The sequence below is a fragment of the Cyprinus carpio genome, chromosome B24 (genome assembly GCF_018340385.1).
Source record: "Cyprinus carpio isolate SPL01 chromosome B24, ASM1834038v1, whole genome shotgun sequence".
NCBI lineage: Eukaryota > Metazoa > Chordata > Actinopteri > Cypriniformes > Cyprinidae > Cyprinus > Cyprinus carpio.
In genome coordinates this window covers 3,917,303-3,927,476 of record NC_056620.1, presented here as the reverse complement: position 1 = coordinate 3,927,476, position 10,174 = coordinate 3,917,303, and positions in this window count along the sequence as shown.

Sequence of the window (10,174 nt, the reverse complement as noted above, 5' to 3'; positions counted from 1 at the left end):
CTATTGGATCGTAGCGCTGCGTTCGACACTACTGATCACATTTTTTTGAATAGACTAGAAAACTTTGTTGGCATTAATGGAAGTGCATTAGCATGGTTTAAAGCGTACTTATATGACCGCCATCAGTTCGTAGAAGTGAATGAAGAGGTATCATATCGATCACAAGTGCAGTTTGGAGTACCTCAAGGCTCAGTACTAGGGCTGTTACTCTTCAGGCTTTACATGTTACCCTGGGAGATATCATCAGGAAACATGGTGTTAGCTTTCACTGTTATGCTGATGAAACTCAGCTTTATATTTCTTCGCGGCCCGGTGAAACATACCAATTTGAAAAACTAGCAGAATGCATAGTCGATATAAAAAACTGGATGACGAGTAATTTCTTACTACTAAATTCTGAAAAAACAGAGGTGTTAATTATAGGACCTAAAAACTCTGCATGTAATAACCTAGAACACTGTCTAAGACTTGATGGCTGCTCTGTCAATTCTTCGTCATCAGCTAGGAGCCTATGCTATTTTATAGCAATCTTTCCTTAGAAAGCCACGTTTCTAGCATTTGTAAAACTGCATTTTCCATCTCAAAAATATATCTAAATTATGACCTATGCTCTCAATGTCAAACGCAGAAATGTTAATCCATGCGTTTATGACCTCAAGGTTAGATTATTGTAATGCTCTATTGGGTGGTTTATCTGCACGCTTAATAAACAAACAGCTGCTTCAAAATGCAGCAGCTAGAGTTCTTACTAGAACCAGGAAGTATGACCATATTAGCCTGGTTCTGTCAACACTGCACTGGCTACCTATTAAACATTGTATAGATTTTAAAATCTTGCTTATTACTTATAAAGCCCTGAATGGTTTAGCACCTCAGTATTTGAATGAGCTCTTGTTACATTTATAGTCCTCCACGTCCGCTGCGTTCTCAAAACTTTGATAATACCTAGAATATCAAAATCAACTGCGGGTGGCAGATCCTTTTCCTATTCAGTGCCTAAACTCTGGAATAACCTACCTAACATTATTCGCGAGGCAGACACACTCTTGCAGTTTAAATCCAGTTTAAAGACCCATCTCTTTAACCTGGCTTACACATAACACACTAATACGCTTCTAATATCCAAAGGATTTTTAGGCTGCATTAATTAGGTAAACCGGAGCCGGGAACACTTCCCATAACACCCGATGTACTTGATACATTGTTAGAAGAATGGCATCTACTCTAATATTAGTCTGTTTCATTCTTATTCCGAGGTCACCATAGCCACCAGATCCAGTCTGTATCCAGATCAGATGGTCACTGCAGTCACCCGGATCCAGTACGTATCCAGACCAGATGGTGGATCAGCACCTAGATAGGACCTCTACAGCCCTGAAAGACAGCAGAGACCAGGACAACTAGATGAGCCCCTGATACAAATCCCCTGTAAAGACCTTGTCTCAGAAGACCAATGGGACAAGACCAAAGAAACCAGTTGAGTCCTCTGCACAATGTGACTTTGCTGCAACCTGGAATTGAACTGCTGGTTTCGTCTGGTCAGAGGAGAACTGGCCCCCCGACTGAGCCTGGTTTCTTCTCCATTCTTTTCACAGATGGAGTTTTGGTTCCTTGCTGCTGTCGCCTCTGGCTTGCTTAGTTGGGGACACTTCATTTACAGCGATATCGTTGACTTGATTGCAAATGATTGCACAGATACTATTTAAACTGAACTGAGCTGGATGATGACATCACTGAATTCAATGATGAACGGCCTTTAACTGTCATTTTTAATTATTGACACACTGTTTTGCTAATTAATATTGTTCAGTTGCTTTGATACAATCTGTTTTATTTAAAGCGCTATATAAATAAAGGTGACGACTTGAATAGTATATATTGTGATATGATATGATATGATATGATATGATATGATATGATATGATATGATATGATATGATATGATATGATATGCAGAGGTGGAAAGTAACGAATTACATTTACTCGCGTTACTGTAATTGAGTAGCTTTTTTGTGTACTTCTACTTTTTTAAGTAATTTTTTAAATCTGTAATTTTACTTTTACTTAAGTATATTTTGTTTGAAGTATTGTACTTCGCTACATTTTGAGACACATTAATTACTGAGTAAAAAAAAAAATAGCCCCCTGGAAACTCCTGCAGTAAATAATGGGCAGGAGGGCAAACTGGCGCTAAAATCACAAGAAAGATGCAGGCGTTAGTGGTGTAGAGACCGCTGAAAACTAAACCCCGTCATATTCTGAAGTTGAACTCGAAGGAAATGAAGTGAACTCCTGGCCATATTTATGCTATATTATGCAGTTTAAGCTGTGCTTTCCTAGGGAGACCAAACTAGCAGCTTATAAAATCTCGACAAGACATCAACCCTTCGCAAGCATGTAGAGGTAAGCTAAATAACTGCATCATTGCATTGGTGGTTAAAATGAAGCTTTGACATTTAGGTTGTGCACAAATTAGCCAAAAAGACAGTGGTGCGGAGTGTGCGATATATATCGTCTGCGATAATATCATAATTGTTGTTTCAATGATTTGCGCGCACATTTATAGTGCGTTCTTTCACTGTGTGATTCAGTCTTGTAAAATGCATTTAGAATGTTCAGAAAATTTACATATTCCGTCTTTTCCTCCCAAAATCATCATGATTACACACACACACACATATATATATATATAATATTTTTTTTTTTTTTTTTTTAACAGGTCAGTAAACAAGTTAATTAAGAGACTTAGCTTTATACACCATATTGCCTGTTTTTGCTCTATTTCTACAACAAAAAATAATTCCAAACACAGCCACCAAAGCACAGTTTTGCGTCTCTGAGCAACATGACAGTGTTTCGTTCCTGAATGAATCAACCGTTTAAATGATTCGGTTCAATCGCAATGACTCACTTATTAACAGTGACTTGCTGACACATACTGGCCATTTTAATTTCACATTTAAAGTATATTTAGATTTATTTATTTTATTTATTTATTTATTTATTTATATAATTAATTTCTTATAATTTCAAATGAGTATTCAACATTTTATGTCTTGTATATCAAAACATTATTCATGCATTTGTAACTGCAGGTTAAATGCATTCTTGTCCTGCACTAACTGTGTGTAAATACATCTAAATACCACTTCAGATGAAGCTTCTGCATTTCCTCTGCATTGAAAAGATGAGTTTGTTGATACTGATTTGCCTGGTAACAGCCCAAATGTCTTATTATTCTAAATAACTGATTCCTTTAATTAAAAACAACTAGTCTGAGATTAATAGCCCTATCCCAGGGGTGTCAAACTCAGTTCCTGGAGGGCCGTAGTCCTGCAGAGTTGCTCCAGCACACATATCATGTAGTTTTCAAATAAGCCTAAATGATTAGATTAGCTGTATCAGGTGTGTTTAATTAGGGTTATATCTAAGCTGTGCAGGACTGTGGCCCTCCAGGAACTGGGTTTGACACCCTTGGCCTGTCCCATTTTTGCCTCCCTCCCACTGTTAAAATGTAACTAAGTAATTTTTACTCTGTGTAAATTTTAAATGAGCTACTTTTTACTTTTACTTGAGTAGATTTTTAGACTGGTACTTGTACTTGTACTTAAGTAAAATTTCATTAATGTAATGGTACTTTTACTTTAGTAAAATATTTTTGTACTCTTTCCACCTCTGATGATATGATATGATATGATATGATATGATATGATATGATATGATATGATATGATATGATGATATGTTTATTTATTTTAATTTTTTTTGGTAATCTGAAAGGGGGCCCTAATGGTCATCATGCAATGTGTGCAGAAAGGCCCCTTGTTATCAGTGTGTGGTGTTCTTGCAGAGATGCCTGATGGCACTAGTGGTCATTTGGAATAAAGCCCTGGTCTTCAGTTTCATTTGGCAGTCTTTGGAGGCCCTGGGCCCTCTGGTCCAGTCCATAATCCAGCCCTGCTGTGTCTACACATCCATTAAATTCTATATTAATGTGTCAACTTGTGACGTTGCTCAGCAACTATAAACAACTAAACTCTACTTCACGTTACACCCACTAATAAGTTATTTCCCGTCATGAGGTGTTTTGGTTCCACTCTGTATTTTTGCATTTGCTGCATGTTCACATGTAAATAACATTCTGCAGCAATTTTGATATCCGCAAATATATCTTGTGCTGAATAAACATACCTACAGGTTGACAACTTTCGATGCACAGTATTATATAAAGTATATATACAGTATATAAAAGTACCATCATTCAACCAAGCCTATAGTGAGTCACTGTTGGCCTACTTGTCTTCAACTCATCAAAAGAGTACAGTAAAGTGAAAAAAGGCATGTTTAATAATGTGCTTAAACACAAACCATCCATTAAGCAACCAATATGAAAATAATGTGTTTTTAAAGATAACTTAGTAGGAAATGTGACAAGTATCAGGAGACAATGACTGTTGTTTTCTTTCCCTGACACAACTAATGCTTACTATTTCCCTTTCTTCTGCAAGGTTGCTCTGCTTTTCTGTGTAAAAACAGCAGAGGAATAAATTTGGAATAATTGCAGCCAAAGTGCCTGCCGTACTCCACTGCAGCTTCAGGGAACGAGGAGAAATCATCTGCCGCCTTTTTCCTCCTCCAGCTCTTTGCGCACTGGTTCCCTTGTCATTGCAGAGCAGAAGTCTTGCCTGTTTAAAACAGACGTAATTAAACCTCTCTGCTCTCATTAAATATACAGCTGTCTGCAGCAGAGCTCCCCGGCACCTCTAAGTGAATGTAAATTTCCATTTCATGGTTCGCACGAAGGGAGCGAGCGAGGAGAGTCGTTCTAGCAAGCCCAACTATCCTGCACTGCTGGCAGCACGTAAAAATTACCGCACCCCTAAAATAATTGCCCCTTTGTTTCCAGTGAAGCCATGTATGGAACAGCCCAAGCGTTATATAATTCATGCGTTAGGTAGAGTCACAGGTCTCCTAGTCATAGGGAAATATGGAGCTTTGCGATATGAATAAAAGTGCAGTGAATGTGGTAGGGGGTGAAATTTAACAGACTTCATTATGACTTCCTCTCAAATTTGAATGCTTATGCAATATCTCCACCAGATGAAGGGACACTGGAGGAACTGCAAGGTTAATCACAGACTTAATGAACTTTCTTTTCTTTTTTTTTCTTTTTTTTTTTTTTTTTGTATAGCTCCATTCAGGGACAGAATATAATTGAATATGAATATTCTCAGAATTTAAAGGTGAAGAGTGTAATGTATGTGCCGCCAGCGGCTCTGTTAACCCCTGCAATAACCTTCCCAGTCTGCCATTGGTCATCCAAAGAGAAAGACCCTCCCCTAAACTTACAACATTAGTTGAGCTGTTGCTGTGTCAGGCTGGTTGGCAGATTCAAAAAACCAGAGTATTGTTTATAATGATTGTTTACAAATAGTTTCCCCAAACATTCTGCCTATTAGGTATTATTGGACAAAAATATAGCCCCGCCTTCAAACAAAAGCAATTGATAGAGCCAGGGTTGCTATGTGACTCAACTCAAACAAATAGAGCAATGTTGAAAATGTATGAATGGGTTGCTTAAATTGTCTTTGCATGTAAACTGGGATAGAAGTGCACCATGTGATTTTGAACTCTTCATAATAGAAAATCTCCAAAGACTACTCTTCTCATTAGTTACTGAAATCAAAATTGACTATAAGTGAGATATTGGTTGGCATAATCAAAACATTGCTGTTTGTTAAGCATCTCCACCTGCGGTGCATTTCCCAAAAGCATTGTTAGCCAATTATGTTTGCAAGTTCTGTCATCACCAACATAGTTCAACGATTCAGTGTTTCCTGGAACCATAGTTCAAACAAACATTCACAAACAGCATTGCAAACTTGCGTGGCTGGAACTACAGTTCTCGATCTATGGTTAGAAGCATAGTTTCTTGGTTTTGAAATACACAGTCAAATCAAAGGATTCAGATCAATTCACTAGTAATTCACAAAGCGTCAAGCCCTTTTTATCCGTGGAAAACATACCCTGACACAGATGGTACTCTGCAGTGAAAATGGTCTAGATAGTGATTACATCAACATACATCATTCTAACAGCAACTAACACAGTAGGGATGATTGACAACCTGAGTTGAGGAGAAATGGCCATATCTCTGCTCCCTGGAGCCCTGCAGTTCAGCACTGAGGGGATACTGGGACTTGAAGCATTTCTGACAAATAAGGGAATGTAGTGCAATCCTGTGGACACACATATTTCTATATGGGGGAAAACATGAGGGGGTGACCAATCGTAGACACTCTTGAGCCTTAAATAAATGCTCATCGCTGAAACCCGAGGTCTCAAGATCTCACTGCCAGTCACTCACCCTGCCAAAGCACATCTATAATTCAACTACAAGCCCTCATACAATTCATAGAGCCGGTGTGTGTGGATGGGGGTAGGCATCCTGTCCTTAATATTCTGTCTCTTCTTTCACCTGATCCTGTTGCGTTTACTTTTTTAATTTCATGGCTGAGGCCAGCGTCATCTTGACCACCCACACGTTCCCTCAGCGTGAAAGGTCACATCACCCTCACTCACAAATTCAATTACCTCAGTCGGCCGTTCGTCACTCTGCCATGCCCTCCGCTTGATGCAGCTGTCCACAATTTGCCCACTTCACTCTTCATTTTCACTAACATCTTCCACACACAGGAAATGTCATGCCTATCTGCGGATTTTCTACACTATAAAGACGTCAGCGAAAACCAGGCCATAAATCAAATGGCCACGTTGCTAAAGTAGTGCATTCTCTTTGAGTTATATACATGGCTCAGGAGAACCTTATAAGAAGACACTGGGGTGGAAATATGCTGTTTTTGCCAAACACTTTCCGCATCTTTAGTTTCATTACTCTGTTAAATTTATTAGTAGCATCTGCTAAAACAAACATCTCTATTAATATTGCTAATACCAAACATAAGGGATTTGTCTTTTCTCAGTATAAATATCCAAATATCTTCAAATAAATAATTTTCCTGTCAAATCTAGTACAATTTAGTGAGGTCAAAGGGGGGGGGGGGGGGGATCAGGCTACAATCTTATTTTAGACTTGTCTTCCGGTGTTGGGTAGTAATTGGTTACATGCAATCTGGATTATGATTCCACAAAGTAAAAATAAAATAATAGCACTGCTTGTTGTACAATTTTGCCTAAATTAATCTTGTTTTAAGGATATTTCAATAAAAAAAATGACTTTTTTTCTTTTTCTTTTTCTTGATGTATACACACCATGTGTTCTACAGAAATGAATAATACCTTAACTCACGGGGCTTGTTATTATTTTCAGAATCACAAAGACCAAGAATGAAGGAGGTAGCAGAATCATATCTGGAGACCAGAATATCATAGAGGCAGCCATTCCCCAGAAACCACCCAGGAAACATTTTCTTCAAAAAATGTAAGAATTTAGGTCTGTCCGATGTAGATTTGCTGGCATGAGCAATGCTGTGCAAAATAAAAACTCTCCCAATTATAAAAAGAGATGTAAAAAACAAGCTAAGTATTTTTTGAGAAGGGTTATCTATTCACAGAGCCTTCCTAGCTTTCCTTAGCCCTGATATTTGATATGCAGTATGCAAATACAATTCGCAAACAGATAAATAATACTGAAATAAACTGAAGCATGGGTCAGGTCCAGCTGTCAGCAGGAGGTTCCAGGCCTAAATAAACACATCAGCTCTTAAGCGACCAGTGGTCCAACAGTGCTCAGGAGGGGTGGTCACAAACAGGAAAACATCTCTTCACCTTCTCGTATGAATAACAACTGTCACTCTTCCTGGACAGAGCTGCACAAGCTGGAAATGTGGGGCTCTGTCCCAGTAAGTGGACTTGCTCTGAGAGTTCCTGGAAGTTCTGCTGTACCTACCACAGCTGGTTATTTAAAGAGCCCTAAACCAATGTTTTAATGTCACTGTGTTCAGGCAGTAGACCACAGAACCAGGCCTTTCACTCCAAACCAAGCTGCTATTCTGTGTGTTGTCATGGCAGGCAAACTGGCAACCTCATTGGTAAAAGCTTACGATAGAAACTCCCCTCTTTTGCATTCTTCCAGCTTTCTGTGTTTTACTAAATCTCTGTCTGGAAAAACATGTATTCTTGTAAGTCTTGTGGTGAATGAGCTGTGATGCAGGTACGCACACGTCTATTCAGTATATATCATCATGTCTGGGCCCTGCCCCCATACATGTGGGTTTAGATGTTTAAAAAAAGTCTTCCTCTATTGTCATATGTTGTCTCCATAAAAATAACACAATCCACTGAAGTGTGTTGTCAACAGAAGAATGAAAGAGAAGCTATTAAAAACCAAGAAAAAAAATATGTGGTTGATGTAGTTGTAGTAAATTATTACTATGACAATTTTCAGATCTATGAAATCTATGAATTTTCAATAAAGATTATTAAGAACTACAGTTGCCATTTATGTCATTATTTAAGAATCTCTTTTTTGAGTTGTCAAGATTCCCCAAAAATGGCTAGATCTTACTATAGATATAAGCGAGAGGAAAAACAGGCTATTAGCATTTCGTCTTCCTTGGACAAAACATCCGATTGCCACAAGAAAGCGGGCGCCGGGTGTTTATGTAGGCAATAAAAACAGGAACTAGACACCTGAAGACAGACCTCTAATCCTGATTATGATCTTTATTGTGATTACAAAGAACTAGTGAACTAGGCCAACTACTATGATCAGTTTATCAGGTCTGTTTTTGATGTTCATTTTGATGGTCACAAAAAAAAAAAAAAAAAAAAAAAAAAACATGTTATACTGTATGTAAAACAGTGGTCAAATACAGAAGAATAAATATTGTGACTATATGCCGTTTTCCTGTATATTCCTGTATATGATCTGGCTAGGATTTCTAAATTGTGTAAAATGTCCTGGCCTTGGCTTTGTTTTTATATTATTTTCATACTTGTTGAAGCTAATGGCTGAAAAATTGTTTGACGACCAACTGTGGCATGCGAGAAGGTGGGACCTATCGATAACAGTCAAAGCAATGCAAATACATGTAAGCATAAAGTATAAGGACTGTAGAGAATATGTCAGTAGAAAAAAAAAAAAAAAAGCCAAAAGCCGGACATTTTGGGCAGTTCAAAAACCCTGGCCAGGACATATCTAGGAAAAATAGGATGTACTATAAGAACAAAGTTTATAAAAAAAAAAAAAAATAACAGAACACTAATGTAGTTTGAATGGTTATGCTAAGTGTCTCAGGCTTAAATAATTGCAGAAGTTACTAGGGCTATTGATTTAGAAAACTCCTTAACCAAAATGTTTGAGTAAGTAAGTTCACTGCATCCTTGCAAATATAAAACCCAAATCTGCAGAGAGGAGACGACTTGTCGTACAGCCTGGAACCGTATGGCCATTACACCTCCACTGGAAATATGTGTTGGTCACATGAGGTTAGACGCCCATTACGTCACCTGGCAGTGCTGAGTGTTCAGATATTTTCTATTGTGATTTTGATGATGCAGGGGCCTGCTCTGTTTTCACACTAAATCACCTGCAAACCTCTCCTTCTTCACCTCCAGACTCATTGGAATTACCTCACTGTCAGGTCCGGTCAAACATGTGGAAAGAGGATTAATGGATGTTTTACGTAGTGGTTATGTCTTTTTTTTTTCTTTGCCGTCTGCGACGGCCTCTTGAAGGAAAAAAAGAAAAGGAAAACAAAGCCTAGGGTAAGAGTAGGAAAGCAGGAGTGGCTGTACTTCAGTAAAGCGTGTAATCTAAAAACACAATTATCCAAACAAAGCCCCTTCATTCCCATTCCACGAGCGCTCCTCCTGGGTTAGAGCATCACCCACCTCCAGCCTTACAATAACAGTGGGAGCCTCTGGGATATTTTCGGCTTTCCCAGATTTCCTCGCGGGAGAAGAACAAACACTTAGTGGTTTTGGTGTGACCTCTCGCACTTTCTTTCTCGCTTTGCGTTCCTTCTTCTCTTGGTCTGTGTTTGTTGGCATAGCTTAGAGCTTTATTAAAGCTGAGACTGATTGGTAAATAAGAATTTGAGAAGGGGTTTTCCTTAGCTTGGATTGATTTGATCTCCCCATCGACGTCCTAAAATGTTTCATTCATCCAATAAAACAAATTAGCAAAGTTATTTATTTTTCATTGGCTCAAG